The sequence below is a fragment of the Mandrillus leucophaeus genome, unplaced genomic scaffold (assembly GCF_000951045.1).
Source record: "Mandrillus leucophaeus isolate KB7577 unplaced genomic scaffold, Mleu.le_1.0 Scaffold792, whole genome shotgun sequence".
Lineage (NCBI taxonomy): Eukaryota > Metazoa > Chordata > Mammalia > Primates > Cercopithecidae > Mandrillus > Mandrillus leucophaeus.
In genome coordinates this window covers 278796-298509 of record NW_012108608.1, presented here as the reverse complement: position 1 = coordinate 298509, position 19714 = coordinate 278796, and the positions used below count along the sequence as shown (strand labels likewise).

The window sequence follows — 19714 nt, the reverse complement described above, 5'->3', positions numbered from 1 at the left end:
AAACCTGCACGTTGTGCACATGTACCCTAGAACTTAAAGTATAATTTAAAAAAAAAAAAGAAAAGAAAAGGAAAACAGAAAAGAATTTCTGTCTTGTTTTTTTTTTTTTCATTCCTTCTTCTATGTTTCTAGAGCTCCTCCTTCTCTTCTTCCCATTCCTCTCCTCTTTCCTTTTTTCCTTTTCTTTTTGGTATTGATCTTAATGGAGAATAAATAGCTGATACTTCTTTCTGTGAAAACCTTGGTACAGTGTTGAATTATTCCCTAGCTTTACTTTCTATATATCATCCCTTCCTTTTTATCTGTATTGGAATCCATTCATCCTCATTAAAATCCTGTCTTTGCATTTGCTTTGACTCCTTGATCCATCTATTTTACTGTCACAACTACTTGATAAAGCTCTGCTCCTGAATAAGTCTTTCTAGCTCTATTCTTCCTGTCTGAATCCAAGAGACTGACTATTGCTAGATAAAAACACATTCAAACAGGTTGGTAATATAACTTCAGGCAATTCTTGTTACATCATAGTTGTTTCATATAAGATTTGTTTTTAAATTTTTAAATTTATTTGAGATAGTTTCTCGCTGTTGTCACCTAGCCTGGAGTACAATGGTGCGATCTCAGCTCACCACAACCTCCACCTCCTGGGTTCAAGCAATTCTCCTGCTTCAGCCTCTCAGATAGCTGGGATTACAGGTACCTGCCAACACACCTGGCTAACTTTTGTATTTTTAGTAGAGACGGGATTTCACCATTTTGACCAGGCTGGTCTTGAACTCCTGACTTCAGCTGATCTGCCCGCCTTGGCCTCCCAAGTTGCAGATATTTCTGTCAAGTCAGATTGCTATGATCTTACATGTTTTCTATATTTTGATGGGCAGAAAACTGTATGCTCTGCTACCTAACACTAGCCTCTAGACACGTGGCTGTTGAGGACTTAAAATATGTCTGGTTCAGATTGTAATGTGCTGTAAATGTAAAATACACACCAGTTTTCAAAGACTGAGCACAAAAAATAGAATGTAAAATCTCAATAATTTTTATATTAATTACATGTTAAGATTATACCATTTTGAATTTATTTGATGAAATAAAATCAGTATTATTGTAATTAATTTACTTTTTATTTGTTGCAATATGGTTGCTAAAAACATTAAAATAACATATGTGCCATGCATTTGTGATTTGAATTAAATTTTCTGTTGGATAGCAATGCTCTCAGCTTTCAGAAAAAAAAATTCCAATTAAATAAATTAGAAATTTTATTTCTCTCTCATGAGATATTGTTGAATATGTATTATGAGATTACTCTCATAAAAATGTGAGCAAAATTCACAGTTCCTCCAGCAGTTTAGAGGAACCTCTGTCTATTCATGCTTATCACACAAAGCATTTTCATAGTGATATTTTGCTATTATTTTAATTAGCATTTTTCTGTTGAAATTGAGTGCTTTTCATATATTTCTTTGGCATTTTGATTTCTTCTGTGTGTTATATATTCATATCATTCATTCATATTTCTCTTGTGCTTTTTGTCTTAAAAACTTGTAAGACCACATTACATATTTAAAACGTAAACTTTGTCTTACGCATCACAAATATTTTTCTTTTATCACTTATTTGTTAAATAATTTTGATTGTAATATTTGCTGCTGTTGAACACTTTTTAACACTCATTGTGTCAAATATACTTTTCTTTCATAGCTTCTGTTTCTTGTCTTGACTGAAGACACCAGTGCGTTCCTCTCGAAGTCCAGCCACCTACCTGCTAGGGTCTAAGGATCTTTTATAGGCACAGGATGGGGGCGTGGCAAGCCAGGGTGGTCTTGGAAAATGCAGTATTTGGGCAGGAAAACAAAAATGCCTGTCCTTACTTAGGTCCGTGGGCACAGGCCTGGGAATAGAGCCCTAGCCAGGGACCACACCCTCCTCTACCCAGTACTTCCCTTCCCACTTTCAGTATCATTTAAAGGGACCACACCCTTCCCAGTACTTCCCTTCTGTATCAGTGTCTTAATGATTTTTGTGATGAAGCCATTTCTAATATCATCATACAGGTAAAAGAGTAATAGTTGATATAGTTCTATGAATAAAGCTTTAGTGACATATTCAGAATTGCCTAAATGATTTCTGAAGTAATTTAGTCCCTACAGGGTATAAATATATACAATGTCTCACCTAGATCTGTGAAGGTCAACAGAATAATAGAAAGCTTCCATTAAGCAAATTTCTATTTCTGAGCAACATATGGGTAATTAGGAAGCATTTATAATTATGGAAAGAAAACAGGGGCTGCTTATCTATATCTTTTATGAGGACTAGTCTGCTAAGAAGTTAGCAGTTAGCACACATTACATTTCTGCTTTCAGTAAGGATGTATTTTGTGTTTGCATGTAGTAATGACCTCTTAGAATCATATTCTGATCTGTTGCAGAAATGATCTAATGGCTGTTTCACTTAGTGGTTGTAAGGCCCTATGTAGCTTCATTATAAGACCTCTCTATACCTCACGTTTTTTCTTCTGGAAAAGATGAAAAAAACAAATAGTATACTTGGAACAAAATTGGTGCTCTGTGATTGACAATTATGGCTGTTGCTGGGTGAGTAGGTGAGTTGCCATGTAGGACATTATGAAAGTTGACTTATACTTTTGTTACCTGATAGTCAATTCCTGAAATATATGGACACAGACTTCCAGGGCTTTATTCCTTTAGTACTCTGTTGCCCAAACCATGTTCTGTAGCATATACTATATGTCCTTTGGAAAAAAAATTCTGTGGTGAAATGTTCTGAATATGCATATTAGGATATTTAAATGTGTGAGAGATTCTGCAACACTGTCTCTTCAATTTCCTCTAAGACATTGTTTAACAAATATTTATTTAGCTATGGGATGCATTGTTGTCTCAACATTGATAGAGAAATAAGTTCTTTTGAACAAATTTGTCTTCTCTGTTAAATGGCAACTAGTTCTTGAGAGAATGATTCTTTCAGCCAGAAATAGGTAGTACTGCTTTTAGTTATATTTTCTTTAGTATTATGCATACCATAGTGTAAATAAAGTTATGATCCAGTCTTGGTGGCATATTTTCATTGAGTGAGCGGGAGGGAATTAATAGGAACAGAAAATTAAGGGGCTATAGGAGGAAAATGGCATTGGTAGGTTGAGTAGAGCACACACAGTTTGCCTATTTCTTTAATTCCTTTAGATTAATTCCGTCTATTCAGTTGGGGTGAGTTAGGGTTGTGCTAGTGAAAATGAGAGGAAAATGAGAAAGTGGTTATCTATTAGGGAAAGTAAAGTGTGTGTGAATGAAATGGAAGTAGGAAAGTGCATAGAGAATTGTAAATACAGTTGACTCTTGAAAACACAGATTTGAACTTCATGGGTCTACTTATGTGTGGATTTTTTTCAGTAAATATATTGGAAATTTTTTGGATATTTGCAACAATTTGAAAAAACTTGCTGATGAACTGGGTAGCCTAGAAATATAAAAACATAAGGAAGTTAGGTATGTCATGAATGCATAAAATTATGTCGATACTAGTCTGTTTTATTATTTGCTACCTTAAAATATATACAAATCTATTATAAAACCTTAAAATTTATTAAAACATAGTTACCCACTTACAGACCATACATGTTGTTATACACATTTAAGAAGAATGTAAACAAATATAAAGATGCAGTATTAAATCATAACTTCATACAATTAACTATAGTACATAGCGTCCTGCTGTAATAATCTTATGGCCACCTCCTGCTGCTATTGCAGTGAGATCAAGTGTTGGGAGTATCTGCTAAAATGGTGTGTGATGACAGTCAAATCTGAGTGAGTAGTTTGTCTAATAAATTGCATATCACAGTACAAAGAGATGTCTCGTGGTTCTTGTATGTTTTTCATCTTGTAAACCTTGAATAATGCCATGGGACTCATAGGAAGTACCAATAGTGATGCTGGTAGTACTCCCAAGAAGAAGAGAAAAGTCATGACATTACAAGCAAAAGGTGATTTGCTTGATACATATTGTAGAATGAGGTCTGCAGCTGCAGTTGCCCACCATTTCAAATTCATCCTATAAATAGATGATGTAAACTTACAGTATTGATAAATACAGTACAGTTTTGTAAACGTATTTTATCTTTGTTATGATTTTCTTAATACACTTTCTTTTCTCTAGCTTACTTTACTGTAAGAATATAGTATATCATACATATAAGGTACAAAATATGTGTTGATCGATTGTTTATGTTATTGGTAAAGCTTCTAGTCAGCAGTAGTTGAGTTTTTGAGGAATCAAAGTTATAAGGGGATTTTCAACTGCTCAGGGGTCATTGCCCCAACCCCTGCATTGTTCAAGGGTCAATTGTATAAGAATATTTTGAATGTGTGTGTTTGTGCAGTTAAATAGCACGTGTGCATCTCAACTAATCAAATTATTTTGAAGGTATTTCACATGTTAGACTATATAAATCTGCCACTATGCCAATAATCATGTAAACTATGTAAGTGACATCTCATTTAAATATTGGAATTTCATACATCAAAATGTTCCCAGATCAAGAGCTATTTGACTACAGTGACTACAAACAGATTTTTTTTTCATGTTAGAAATGTTTGTCAATGAAACATGTTTAAAGCAAGCATATGGGCTGTTAAGAATCATCCAAGTAAATTATTGTTGAAATATTTTTCTACCTAAAATGACATTAACTTATATAAATGCAAGTAATTTAGACAAGAATTAATTGTATGTCTTTTAGGTTGACTAACTTAACAGGACATGTAGAAAACAACATTAATATGATAGTAGCTTTGGTACTCAGATGGAATGCTCTTTAAAGAAAAGGGTAACTTCTAGCATCAGTTTAGTAGACATAAGCACATTAATAGATGCTGGCTGACTAGTTAGTACCAAGAGTGACATTAGAGTAGCTAATTAAGTATATGAAAAAGGACAAATAATGTTGTAGCCATTTCTGAATGCCACATGTCTGAACAGCCTCAGAATTCTTATATCCAATCTTAAACTAACACTCTGGTTTTGGCAATCTTTTTCAAACTCTTTGGTTTACAGAAGAGCTTCGTTTGGTTATGAAAAAGATCTTTAAAATTCATGAAGGCTTTTACACCTAAAGATAATCTTAAGGTGTTTTCCAATATGAAATTAACTTTTAATCTGATAACAAGTAGTATAGTTATTTTGGCTAAGATTCCTACAACCTTTTAATATAACTGAATATTTAGTGAACTATAATATCTTCAATATCTTCTAGGGCAAGTAGAGAGAAAAAGTGTGATTAGGGTCTAAAAGCAAATAAAATTTAATATCCTCTATGTGTGCCTAGAATATTAATACATTTTGTTTTATTTTTCTTTTTCTAAAATAATACATGAACATAATTGAAAATATGTCATAAAGACAAAAAAACTAGAAAAAACTGTCATATATGTACTTCTAGGTTTTTTATACATTACTTTTATTAGTTTTACTTCAGTTTTGTAGCTTTAATATATTTAATATTTGTACATGCTTTAAAAATATTACATTTTCATGGCTATTTGTTGAGGTGTCATTTTTCAATATTTTAGTTTTGCTCTTGCCCCATATAAATCTATTATACAATGTGTAAAAACAAAATACAAAATAAAAATCCTCAGTGATTTATTGAATAATAGGATAGATCATCCTCCATATAAGCCTATTAATTAATCTACAGAAACACTGAGTAGTTCTTAATAACATAGAAATATGTTGCACTGGATTTGAAGTTGAATAAGTACAGGATGAAGCCTTGGCTCTGTCACTAACAGAACTTCACCTTTTGCCAGCTATGCAACCTCTCTGGTGCCTAGGAGAGGCAATATTATGTATATTGATACTCACATTAATTATCCATGAGACTAGTTGGTTCATAATACATGGTGCATAATAGTAATGCAATTAATATCTCTGATCTGAACAAAAGCACTGCAAAGATGAAAATAGCTTTTGTTCAGCATTTGGAATTTAGGATCTTTGTTGAGAAAGAGTAAAGGCCCCATAATCTTATGGAGGGATAATTATCCGTCATTCATTTATTCTTCAACCATTTATTCGTGCACTCCTGTGCTCAATTCGGGGGATACACAAAAGGTGGCTACTCCCATCAGGGATTGTATTTAAGTGAAATAGGAACAGAACAAGTTGAACAGCTCTATTTCCTTATATCTTTACCCTAACCCAATATCAAATGACTCAAAAACCCTAAGTTTCCAAAAGTCTGAATAATTCAGCCATGAGAACTAGTTAGCAAGGAAAAGCAACAGTTAAGAGTGTTTTCTTTAGCTACCGGGGGTGACTCCTGATGCATAACTGCTGTTCCAGAAAATCACCAGTCATTTCAGAAGGCAGTCATGAGTACAGTCCCCTGAGACACTGCTTTGCAAATTTCAGTTATTCTCATAAGACCTTCCTCAATTTTTGGTTATTCTACCTGTCCTCTTGTACAGGAAAAATATTTCTTAGACTGACTCTTTTTTTAGCTTAAATGTCATATATTTTAAAGGAGCACTTTGTATCACTACTATAAGAAAATCATTACTGCCATAAATAGAAGGTAAACATACAAACATACAGATTGAAAATAAAATGGTGTTGAAAAAAATTATAGCTAAGGACAGGCTCTGGGCATAAAGTTTACTCTCTTTGATAGTGTTGGAATTCACCAGGAACCAGGAGCTCCAAACCAAGACATTGTCCTGGAAGTCATCAGGATTGGATAAGTATTCTAAAAGAAACTGACTTTCTCCCTCTGTGACTCCCTGCCACTGTGTCTCCTGGAGATTAGATCCCTCCCACTGTTCTCCAAAATGAGATTTCATTTTCCAGAAAGTTGAAACAAAGTTTTGTTAGCAGCAGGTGTCAGGCACTATGATAAATGCTCTACATACTTTATCTTACTTAATTCTCACAACACTGATTCCATAGGTGATGTTATCCATGTGTCACAAGCGGGAAATCTAGGCACAACGAGGTTCATTATTTGCTTCAGGCCATATAGTTAGTCAGTGATAGAAATGGATTTTTAAAATTCAGGGTTGGGCATGGTAGCTCACACCTGTAATCCCAGCACCTTGGGAGGCTTAGGTGGGTGGATCACCTGAGGTCAGGAGTTCAAGACCAGCCTGGCCAACATGGCGAAACCCTGTCTCTACTAAAAATACACACACCAAAAAAAAATTAGCTGGCTGTGGTGGCGCACACCTGTAGTCCCAGCTACTCGGGAGAGTGAGGCAGGAAAATTGCTTGAACCTGGAATGCGGAGGTTGCAGTGAGTGGAGATCATGCCACTGCACTCCAGCCTGGGTAACAGAGCAAGACTTTCAAAAAAAAATTAAAATTTTAAAAAATAAAAAATAAAATCCTAGACAGCCTGTCTTGAAAGCCTGGCCCCTTAACCACTATATGTTTATCTAAAATAAACTCATTTAATTCTTTTGCAAATATATATTTGTGCCCATACCAGAAAGGTTTTCCTCCCATGTAGACATTTCCGTTTTCTAAATAAATAAGGTTCTAGTTTTTTAATAGAAAAATATACAACATAAAATACGATATTGTCACCTACTAATAAATCAACATGGAGACATTCTTTCCAAGGGATAGAACAGACAAGCACAATTTCCAATTGATAAAAGTAAAAATTTATAGAGTTTTGCTACTTTCAAGGTCCTTGGAGGTGAATAAAGTAAAAGAAAGCAAAATATCTACAATGTAAGCTAGAAAAATTGTGTCTTTAATGATCACCATTAGGGTATTTAAAATCGTCAAAGTTGTAATACAGTTGTGATTAATCAGCAGAGTAAACAGACAAGCCACAGAGTAGGAGAAAATATTTGCAAACTGTGCATCTGACAAAGGACTAATATCCAGAATCTACAAGGAACTCAAACAAATCAGCAAGAAAAAAAACAATCCCATCAAAAAGTGGGCAAATGACATGAATAGACAATTCTCAAAAGAAGATATACAAATAGCCAATAAACATATGAAAAAATGCTCTACATCACTACTTATCAGGGAAATGCAAATTAAAACCACAATGAGATACTACCTTACTCCTTCAAGAATGGTCATAATTAAAAAGTTAAAAAAAATAGATTTCGGTATCTATGTGAAAAGTGAACACTTTTACACTGCTAGTGGGAATGTAAACTAGTATAACCACTATGGAAACCAGTATGGAGATTCCTTAAAGAAGTAAAAGTAGATCTACCATTTGATCCAGCAATCCCACTACTGGGTATCTACTCAAAGGAAAAGAATTCATTATATGAAAAAGACACATGGACACATATGTTTATAGCAGCACAATTTGCAATTGCAAAAATATGTAACCAACATAAATGCCCGTCAGTCAATGAGTGGGTAAATAAAACGTGGTATGTATGCACCATGGAATACTACTCGCTCATAAAACGGAATGAAATAATGGCCTTTCCAGCAACCTCGATGGAGCTGGAGGCCATTATTCTGAGTGAAGTAACTCAGGAATGGAACAACAAATATTGTATGTTCTCACTTATAAATGGGAGCTAAGTTATGAGGATGCAAGGCATAAGAATGATATGATGGAATTTTGGGACTCAGGCAGAAGGGTTGGAGGGGAATGAGGAATAAAAGACTACGTATTAGGTACAGTGTACACTACTTAGGTGGTGGATGCACCAAAACCACTAACGAACTTCTCCATGTAACAAAAAACTACCTGTTTTCCCCAAAACTACTGAAATAAAAATATCTAAAAAATAAAAAAGTGGATACTGTTAAAAAAATATATATATATTATAAAATGCCAATAATAAAGAGTACTTTAAAAATGGAAAGATTATAATTTGCATTTCCCTAATTCTTTGCATTCTCAAAGGAACTTTCAAGCTCCCACTAATTGACTCCTAGAAAATTTTTCTAATGTGTCATTTGCTTTGAATCATGGAGAAATCTAAACAATGATCATATAAGCTACTTAATCAAGGCTATTCTACAAATACTGTGTGAAGAGAAGCAGAAAGTATACTGTACATATATCCATTTTACTTCAAAAGGCTTTAGGAAAGGAAGAGAAGGAACTATAGCTGAAAGCAGTGTTCAGATGGTGTGGTAGGCAGAACAATGGTACCTCAAAAGTGTATGTGTCCTAAGCCCCAGGCCTGTGAATATGTTATGTTATATGGTACAGAAGAATTAAGATTGCAGATAGAATTAAGATTGCTAATCAGCTGACTTTGAGATAGGGAGATTATCATGGATTGTCCAGTTGGGCCCAATTTAATCACAATGATCCTTATGAGTGAAAAGGGAAGCAGAAGAGTGAGCACCAGAGAAATGGCAGCATGAGAAGGACTTGGCCCAATATCACTGGTTTGAAGCTGGAGGAATGGGACCATTGGTCAAGAACTGTGGGTAGCCTTCAGAAACTGAAAAATGCAAGTAAATATATTTCTTCCTGAGGCCTGTAGAAAGAATGTAGCCCTGCAAATATCTGATTTTGTCAAATTGAGACCCATTTCAAACTCCTAAATTTGAGAACTGTAAGATAATAGCTTGTGCTGCTTTAAACCCACTAAATTTGTGATTAATTTTTTTATAGGAGCGTTAGGAAACATACAGATATCTAAACACATGTGGGCTATGCAAAGACAAAGAGTACCATAAATACTGCAGATAGGACCCCCTCATCAGGCATTTATACACCATCCATCTAGTTAAAAAAAAAAAAAAAAAAAACTAGGTGTAACCATGAAGAAATAACCTTTATAAAGTATGAAGAACATATCATTGTTACCCTTAGGTAGTCATCTTTGGCAAGATATATATTTATACATTATTGGAACATCTTTCGGGAATTCACTGTTATATTTTATTGGCCAAATAAAATAAAAAAGAATGTCCCATTATCGTTTATTTACAATGAGTGATTTTATCAATTTAATTATTCTTGTCAATAATACTGTTGGCTACTGCTGCTATTATGATTCTTACTAGTACAAATACGTATTTATTTTATCAGTGGTTCATTTTCCACAAGTGCCAAAGAGGATACAGAGAGCATAGGATTGTTATGAAGTTAAAGTACATTAATGCTTATAAAGCATCAGAACATTCATTCGCATATATTAGGCATTTATTGCATTTTGGTAGCCTTTATTATAGGTATCATAATCATTATCTTCATTATTACTGCTGTACATCTCAATGATTGCTGGTCACCAGGTCTTAAACCAGGCGTGTGGGCTTCATATTTTATCTCTAGGAATGAGGGATCAGAATCTCCATTTCTTCAGGTCAAGCAACTGAAGCTCAGAGTATAGGAAGTCACCTAACTAAAGTTGAAGAACTTTTAAATGACAGGGTCAGGACTGTTCCTGAAATGTTTTGTGAAACTGTGAGTCTTTGTGCCAGGTTCTGTGTGCTTCCATTAAATAAGGCCCCATTCCAGCCCAAGCCCCCAAACAAAATATTCTAAGAGAGACAACTTGTTAGATGTACAAGTTTATTCTAATCTTTTTAAAAGGCCAGTAATATTATTTTATGGCCTCATTTTACTTTAATATCTTAGAACATGAACCATTTTTAACCCTGGTAGGGAATTTTTTTGAAACCGTTTTCTCCTATATGGAACCATATGGCATAATTTAAAAGCTACTCTCTTATAAAAATAATATATATACATTCTAGAATATTTGAGGAATAAACAATGTAAGAATAATGTTATAATATACTGCAGCCCTCAGAAATAAATATTGATAATATTTGTCTTGAATTATATGAGTTTTTGTGTATATACATAAAGAAGCTCATATTGTGTTTATGGTTTTGTAATTCTCAACATTGTGTAACCCATTCATTTATGATGATACATTTTTAAAATGCCAAACCATGAAAAATCAGGGCCATTTGTCAGACAGGGACATTTTATAAAATTCAGATCTTTTTGATTTCTAAATTTTTCAGTTCTGCACTTTGTGATACTTAAAGATTTATTGACACTTCCCTTGCAAGACAATACTTTTACACTAACCCTAGGATAAATAAGATTAGAAGATTCCTTTACCACAGGTCTTAATGAGATATTAGAATAAACTACTTTGTGTTAAAGTAATTTATAGAAGTCCATTTCCTTTTTATAATATGCAAGTTTTTTTAAGGGCAGGAATTGGACTTTATAATCTTTTGTCTCTTAAAGTCTGAAAATTTGTTCTTTATAATAATCATTAAATAACTATTACATAAACATATAAACAAAGGTTTAAGTGATTAGAGAATTAATATTGAGGTATTTTAATCAACATTATAATACTTATGAATGATTATGGTAAATTATCCTGTTGAATTTTAAAATACCTGGTCTGGAAATTCCAGTGATGAGTGAGAACTAAAAAATGTTAAGGTAATGAATATTAGAGTCATAGAATGGCAAAGAAGATTATTCTGTGAAATATGACTGGAATTAGTAAGAAGTTCCAAAGAATAAACTGTATCTTTAATTATATATATATTTTAAGTGTCTCTTGCTGATTTTCAACTTTGATTACAATTATAAAGTACATTAACATAAAGAAATATCTTCAAGTTCAAGTGGTAAAATGTTAAAATCATAATATCTTATTTTTACAAACTCAGATTAAAAAGTGTATATCTAGGGTAACATTTAATATTTGGATTGCTGTTTCTCTACACTATATTTAAAGGTAAATAATTAAGCAATGAGATTCATTAAATAAAATAAATTACTAAAATTTAAGGATAAATGTAAAACATTCATTTTTATATATTCTTGACATAGCTCTATCTTTAAAACATTTATATGATGTAGAGCTTCAGTTTTTGATGATACTGTTCTATACATTTTAATAGGAGAGAAGAAAATATAAACAATTGGAATATTTCTTCCCGTCCTTCATATTCTAAAATCATTTTTAGAGGTTCACATTTTTTATTAAAATTATGCCTAGATATTATTATATTGCATACTTCTAAGTGTCAAATATTAATCAAAGCAACCCCACCAGGAATTTCCAATGCTTCATTATTTCAGTTCAGAAAAGAGTTTGGTGTTCAATCTTGTACAAAATGTCAGCCAGGGACAAAAATAATTGAGCATTATTTTTTTTTAACTTTGACTTTTGTAAACAGGTTGTTGCCTAAATTCTGAACTGTGAATTTTCCTAATATGACACCTGGAATGTGGAAATTAATAATAGTAAAAAAGTAATCTTGGTTAAAGTTAGTATGAATTTAAATACTGTTTAAAAATTGCTTTTATTTAATCACATATTGTATTATAAACACTCCCCCAAATCACCATCTATATTATTTTTCATAGTTTTAGATAAACATCATATTTGTATTTATGTACAATATTCACTTAAGAATTACAATCTAAGTTTTAGATACATAATGTTAAATATTGTGTTCTTTGTCCATACATATATGATTTGGCCCTCATCTAACAAAAATCACTTTGGTGAATTAAGGTAGATTTGGGGCAAGTTAATGATTTTAGTGAATTTAATAAATCACATGTGTTTGGTTCCTTAATAAATAACATTTGAGCTATTTCAATGTATTTTCCTCAAAGAAAAAAAACCTAAAATCTTTATTTTCTTTTTTCACATTAGCAAAACGTGAGAGAGAAAAAAATTGTGACTGTAATCATCTACTGTGGTACTGGAAATATTGTCAGTATAAAAAAGACATTATGGTGATTCTCAAACTTGAGTGGACTTAAGAATTACCAAAATGCTTAGTTACTTGATAATCCTTTCCTGAACCCCAATTCTGGAAATTCTGATTTGACCAAGTGTCCAAAAGTGGCTCTGATGGGTGTGCGTCCTTGACCACATTATGAAAAGACATTGTCACTCTAGGAGAAATGTAGTTGTGACCAAGTGCTGCAGTATAACTGAGGATTGTTTTAGAGTTACCTAGAATTTTTAGTACTTGCTATCTTGTAAACTCCATGCAGAAGTTACGTTTACTGTGAACATAGACCACAGGAGGCCTTGGGGAGCTTCTGCGGGTGATAGGAGACACACTTTGCTAGGTCTGCGATTTCCCTTCTGGCCAAGAATGGCTGCAGAGGATGCACACATCAGGAAGAGGGTGGGGGACTCCTTGCTTGCTGGTTTTGCTTGCATCCAATGAGTAGAAATTCAACCTATTCTTTGTTTTGGTATGTACATATCTTCTAGTATATAGCTATTTCTAAGATATTTTACAATTACTACGTATGATACAAATTTTGAGATGAAATTTATTTAGAGGGATTTGCTTATATTTCAATCAGTTATGTTTCCAAAGTGTGACGTCCTATGTAATTCTGTACATAACAAAGCCCTTAAAAGATATTAGTGTCACTGTACACAAATACTTGCCAATATAATTAATTGCAAGATCTCATTGCAGTTAGTTAGGAGTGTACTTATTACATCCCTAACTTATATACTTTAGTAATACAGGCTAAAAAGCATTCATTGTACAGTTAGATCTGCCTAAAGCCCATGAAAAGAATTCAGGCAGGTAAAACAAATTTTAAATATTTTAAATACTCTGGGTCATTGCTCTCAAAGCATGATTATGCATACTGTCTTTTTTCCACCACTGCCACCATCTTGTGTTCTGGAAAGAAGAGGGTGAATTAAGGAGAGAGAATGAACAAGGAAACAAGGGAAATGCCAACACAGTTTTCTTTTTCTCAGAACTAGGACAGCAAAATTAGATTTGCTGGTGAAACTAAAGTTATTCTCTTTTTAATCTGATCGGCTGGTCGTATGCTTTTATCCATTGGGAACCTCAAGAAATGGACTGGAGTTTTATTTCATTTTGTCAATAATATTGCCTGTGGTATGGTTTGATACTTGAAGTAGAGCTGGCAATAGATGATGTGAATTTAAGTTCAGCTTAATGACTTACTATTAGTGTGACCTTGGGGAAGTCTCCTAAACTTTCTAGCTGTGGCTTTTCAAGTTTAACATTTTTGTTTTTTCATTAACTTGAGTTAAAATTCTTTCCTTAAAACTGTAATACTAAGAATGGTATAAAAACACACCATAATAAAAACACACCATAATATTCATGTGAATGTACTTTGTATATTATTACTATTGAATGGAATTCAGTGTACTTTGAAATGTGGCACATTTATTATATAATAGAATGTAAAGCCACTTTTCAGCATAAGAGTTCAGGGACATGTATTGGGTGTAGGGGTGAGGATTGAGCAATAAATAACCCTCTTCAGTGTTTGAGTTGTTAAGCAGTATTAAGAAATATGACAAAGAATAAGGGAAAGGGGAAATCAAATATTGCCTTTATTACTGATGAAGTTGATAATTGGCTCACATGGCTTATATCTGTGAAAAAGTGGAGTTTATAATGAGAAATCCTAGAATTAGAGAGATATACTCACCCAGCCACAGGAGACCCTGGACCATAGGTCAGGAGCTGTCAGAACATATGCCCTCATGCTACAGAAGCTTAACAAAACAATTACAGGTAGAAATTGGGACACTGACTACACACATATTCTGAATCCTGGCCCTCCAGGATATTTGCCGTCTTTTATATGGATGTAATAAAACTGGAAATATAAAAATTGAGGAGTAAGTAGAAACTACGACTAATTTATCACAAAATAAAATTGTAAGTATTACACCTGGGATTTTTAAACATATGTCGTTTTGAGGTCTGAGTACTATAATCTGCATTTATTATTGGTTAAAATGTCAATTATTTCTTCAAGAAATAATTTTCATTTTTAAATTGCACCAACATTTACTAAGTAATTTAAACAAGATTCTATTTTCAAATCAGAGATGTACTGAAATTATTATTGATAGATGTAATAGATATGGATCAAGTTCTGACTTTATACATTTTTAGGGTTAAAAAAAGATATTTAAAAATTATTGGAGTTTAAAATATATTTTAAATGTTTTAAATACTCTGTTAAGGAGTTGCTACTCTAGACATGGTTTTTTAAATCAAATTTTATGATTTTTACTAATTTTTGTCACACTCTTGTTTTTTATAGTCAAGAATATTAAGGTATAATCTACATAAATAAAATTCACTTTTAAAAGTGTACTTCTGAAGGAGTTTTAGAAATTTATACACTTTACAAACCATTACAAGTATTTAAATTTAGTCCATTAGCACAATAATAATGTCTCTGTTCCATGCATTCAAAATATCTACCCTAACTACCCTAACTTTTATGTAATTATATGTTTTTCCTTGAAATGAACTTTATGTGTTTGTGGAAAGTGCTTTGCCACAAGACAAAGAATTTCGAAGATGAGTTTTCTTACAACATATAAAACCTACAAAACTTTGATCCTATTGCAGCCTCATTTGTATCTCTAAAAGTTTTCAATGGGCATTCATTGATCACTGATGTGGTCAAAGGCTTGTTATGCAGGTATAATTACTCACAAAAGAAAACTGAGAAACATGAATTCAAGTCTAATTTTCCTTTGTGTGTAACAAAAGACATAGGCTCATATTTCCTAGCTATTTTTTCTTGTTTAGTAATTTAGTTTGTATGTTTAATTCTGAAATGAAATGAACATATCCTTTCCCATTTCTTCTTATTTTGTTCAATGTAGATTCATCCATAGCTCAAGCCATCTTTTCTCTAAATCAAAGTGGACTCTCAAATATATTACATGAACTTCCATCAACTGGAAGAATTTCCTTTCACTATGAGTGGGGCTGTAATGTAGAAATGGATGTAATATTCACTTTGGACTGCTGCTGGCATATTTTTCAGAATGATCTGGAAACTAATGCCATTCTTCTTTTTTTTTTTTTTTTTTTTTTTTTTTTTTTTTTTTTTTTCGGTTAACAGGTTTAGTCATTCTTCATGAGGCTACAGATGTATGTTGAGGGAGGAGTGGTAAAGTGGTAAGATTTGGTGTCATAGAAGCTTAAGCTACAGGCTCATGGCATTTACTTCTCCCATCCAGAATTGCCTGAGTCTGGTTTTGTATATATCATACTCATTTTCAAATAGAATATTATTTCTCACAACCAAATTATAATTTGATAGATCACATAACACCCAGTTTATGAATGGTCAGTTAGACTACATAAACACTTGATATCATATAAGCAGACATTATTCTCAATTAGGATCCAATAATAACTCACAAGTTAATTTTCAAATAGAAAGGAGTCATTGGAAGAATAAGGAATGGTATTCCTCCAAAATCTCAGGGGTATGTGTTGTGGATCTCCTATTGAGAGTTGCCAGAAACTCAATAAAGCTTTGTTATAAAGCTCAAAGGACAGTGTAGTGTGCACTGCAGCCTGACTGTATAGTAGAGCCCTTTTTTGCTCCTACTCAAAACTGGTATTGTTGCTGGCTACCCGGTAAATGGGCCCAAATATGTTTGTTTCCTTCAAAACGCAAAGAGGCCCATTGAATGGTGAGATTCAATAATTTATATACCCAAAGGAGTGTCAATTGTTCTATTATAAAGACACATGCATATTTTATGTTCATTGCAGCACTGTTCACAATAGTAAATTTATGAAATAAACCCAAATACCCATCAATGATAGACTGGATAAAGAAAATGATAGATTGGATAAAGAAAATTCCATATACACCATGGAATTCTGTGCAGCCATAAAAAGTAATGAGACTATGTCCTTTGCAGGGATGTGAATGGCGCTAAAGGCCATCATCCTTAGCAAACTAATGCATGAACAGAAAATCAAATACCGAATGTTCTCACTTATAAGTGGGAGGTAAATGATGAGAAAACATGGACACATAGAGGGGAGCAACACACAGCGGGCCTGTTGGAGGGTGAGGGGTGGGAGGAGGGAGAGGATCAGGAAGAATAACTAATGAATGCTGGGTGATTAATACCTGGGTGATTGGATGATCTATGTAGCAAACCACCATGGCACACATTTACCTGTATAACAAAGCTGCACATCCTGCACATGTACCCCTGAACTTAAAAGTTGGAAATAAAAAAAATTGTCTTTCAAGGCCGGGCGCTGTGGCTCACGCCTGTAATCCCAGCACTTTGGGAGGCCGAGGCGGGCGGATCACGAGGTCAGGAGATCGAGACCACCCTGGCTAACACGGTGAAACCCTGTCTCTACTAAAAATACAAAAAATTAGCCGGGCGTGGTGGCGGGCGCCTGTAGTCTCAGCTACTTGGGAGGCTGAGGCAGGAGAATGGCGTGAACCCAGGAGGCGGAGCTTGCAGTGAGCCGAGATTGCGCCACTGCCCTCCAGTCTGGGTGACAGAGCCAGACTCCGTCCCCCACCACACACACACACAAAATTGTCTTTCAGTATATAGGGCTATCCTGATACGCCTTAAAGGAAGCTTGTCCAACCTGACCAGGATGGCTTTCAATGTAGCCCAATACAGATTCGTAAACTTTCCTAAAACATTATGAGATTTTTTTCTTGCAATTTTTTTTAGCTCATCCGCTGTCATTAGTGTTAGTGTATTTTATGTGTGGCCCAAGACAATTCTTCTTCCAGTGTGGCCCAGGAAAGCCAAAAGATTGGACACCCCTGCTACACCATTGGCTGTGTAGAAGGATGGATGACATTTTAGGTTCCTGAACTTCAACGTGGTTTATCCTTCACACTCTGACACAAATGTATCATATTATGACAACTAGAGCATTTGCTCTTTTGCTATGAGCAAGTTTATTTCATCAATTTTATATTTTACATATAAAATTATATACTGTATGGCATATATATGGTCAGTATTTATACAGATGTTATTATGACATGGGGCATAACCTTGAAGTAAGTCAGTGAAAGGTTGCTGCTGTTTCTACCAAGTGACTGCAAACTGATTATTATCTTTATTCATTGCAATTATAAAGAAAATGACTTGATAAATGTCTGTTTATAGTTCACATAGGCTAGTTGATTTGCTCCAGTAAATATATCATCTGTGGAATAACAGTTAACATCAGTACTTGGTTATGTTTATGAAAATCAGCAGTTATTTTACAAGACCCTTTGGCTTTTGTACTGGCAAACTAGAGAGTAAAGCAGAGTTGTGAAGAAATAACCACCATTGTATCTTCATCTCCCAAGTCTTTGTGGGTGGCAATAATCTGTAATTCCTTCAGGAATGTAGTACAATAGTCCCCCTTCTCTGTGGTTTTGCTTCCTGTGGTTTTAGTTATCCATGGTCAACCATGGTCCAAAAATAGTAACATATTTTGAAAGGAAGATAAAGAGAAACCACATTCACATAACTTTTACTATAATATACCGTTACAGTTGTTCTATTTTTTAAATAATTTTTGTTGCTATGCTCTTACCATGCCTAATTTATAAATTAAATTTTATCATAGACATACATGTATAGCAAAAAAGCTTAGTATATATAGAGTTCTATGCTATCTGTAGTTTTGGGATCTGCTGAGGGTCTTGGAAGGTATTCTCCATGGATAAAGAAAGATTACTGTATTTTGGGGTTTTTTTAGTTTACTGTGAGGATGGGATTTGACAGTTTCAGATATATATATTTTGCCTTTCCTACCATAATAGTCCTCATTCTCTGTTAGGATTCTGACATTTGCTATGTATACGCATTTTCACCAAACATTTCTGGCTTAAAAAATACCCACAGGATACCTCTGAGGTACTCACATGGGCCCATTGGAATCATTATCATATATACTCAAGGCAAAATGTCATTTACTATTACACCTGACTTCTATAAATTCCCAAAAAATGCCATGGTGGTATTTTCAGTCTTTGGGAATTTTTTATCAGTTAAGACCAGTAACTAATAATTGCTAGAAGATATTCCTGAGTATTCTGAGTATTATTTTTTCCCTAGTACACGTGCCTTCAGGTCACTCTGATGAAGGCTTGGAGGAAGATTTATGATATCCATGTTTAGCATCATAGAAAATCTCTTTTTCAGAGGGACCTGAGTTCCCTTCAGTCAAAGTCATCTAAGTCTATAAACTAGGGAGCAATCTGTGAATTTCCATTATAGCAACGTAAGTATGTTTTTGCACCCCAAACGAGAATTGTTTTGTTTATAAAGATGATATAGAACCTTCATAGGCTATACATTTTAGGTTTACATTACATTTGTAATCTGTATTACAAATATGTACACTATATATTTCATTCCTAAGGACCATCAGATGAATTAGATACCACCACAATACCTGCAGTGAAAAACACTTCTATTATTTATATTGTCTCTAATGAGTGAGTGTTACCATTTGTTCTCTACCAACTCAGACTTCATTATTCTCCATTGACATCAAAAGTTCAGTTCAAAGGTCTAAACCTAATCATTGTGTCTATGCTACAGAAGACAGACATCACAGCACTTTTCATGAATATATTTCTTAATGCTAGCAAAGGGAACATCAGCACACTCTAGAGTAGAGGTCAGCAAATGATAGTCAGTAGACGAAATCCAGCTGGTGTCCTGTTTGTGTATCACCTGTGAGCTAAGAATGGTTTTTACACATTTAAAGTTATAGAATCCGGATTCAGCAGCACGTCAAAAAGCTTATCCACCATGATCAAGTGGGCTTCATCCCTGGGATGCAAGGCTGGTTCAACATTTGCAAATCAATAAACATAATCCAGCATATAAACAGAACCAAAGACAAGAACCACATGATTATCTCAATAGATGCAGAAAAG

General features: G+C 33.8%; 1 protein-coding gene across 3 annotated transcripts in view; it reads left to right on the top strand.

Annotated features, from left to right (window-relative positions):
• Positions 1–19714, top strand: part of BANK1 (B-cell scaffold protein with ankyrin repeats 1) — a 302892-nt gene that overhangs the window by 9435 nt on the left and 273743 nt on the right. The window contains exon 1 of one of the 3 annotated variants that reach the window (XM_011967206.1): positions 13102–13219. The exons of the other annotated variants lie outside the window; for them this stretch is intronic. The gene's annotated coding sequence lies outside the window, so the exon portion shown is untranslated. Of the gene's footprint in view, positions 1–13101; positions 13220–19714 lie in introns of those variants that run through there. 3 annotated transcript variants of the gene reach the window in all.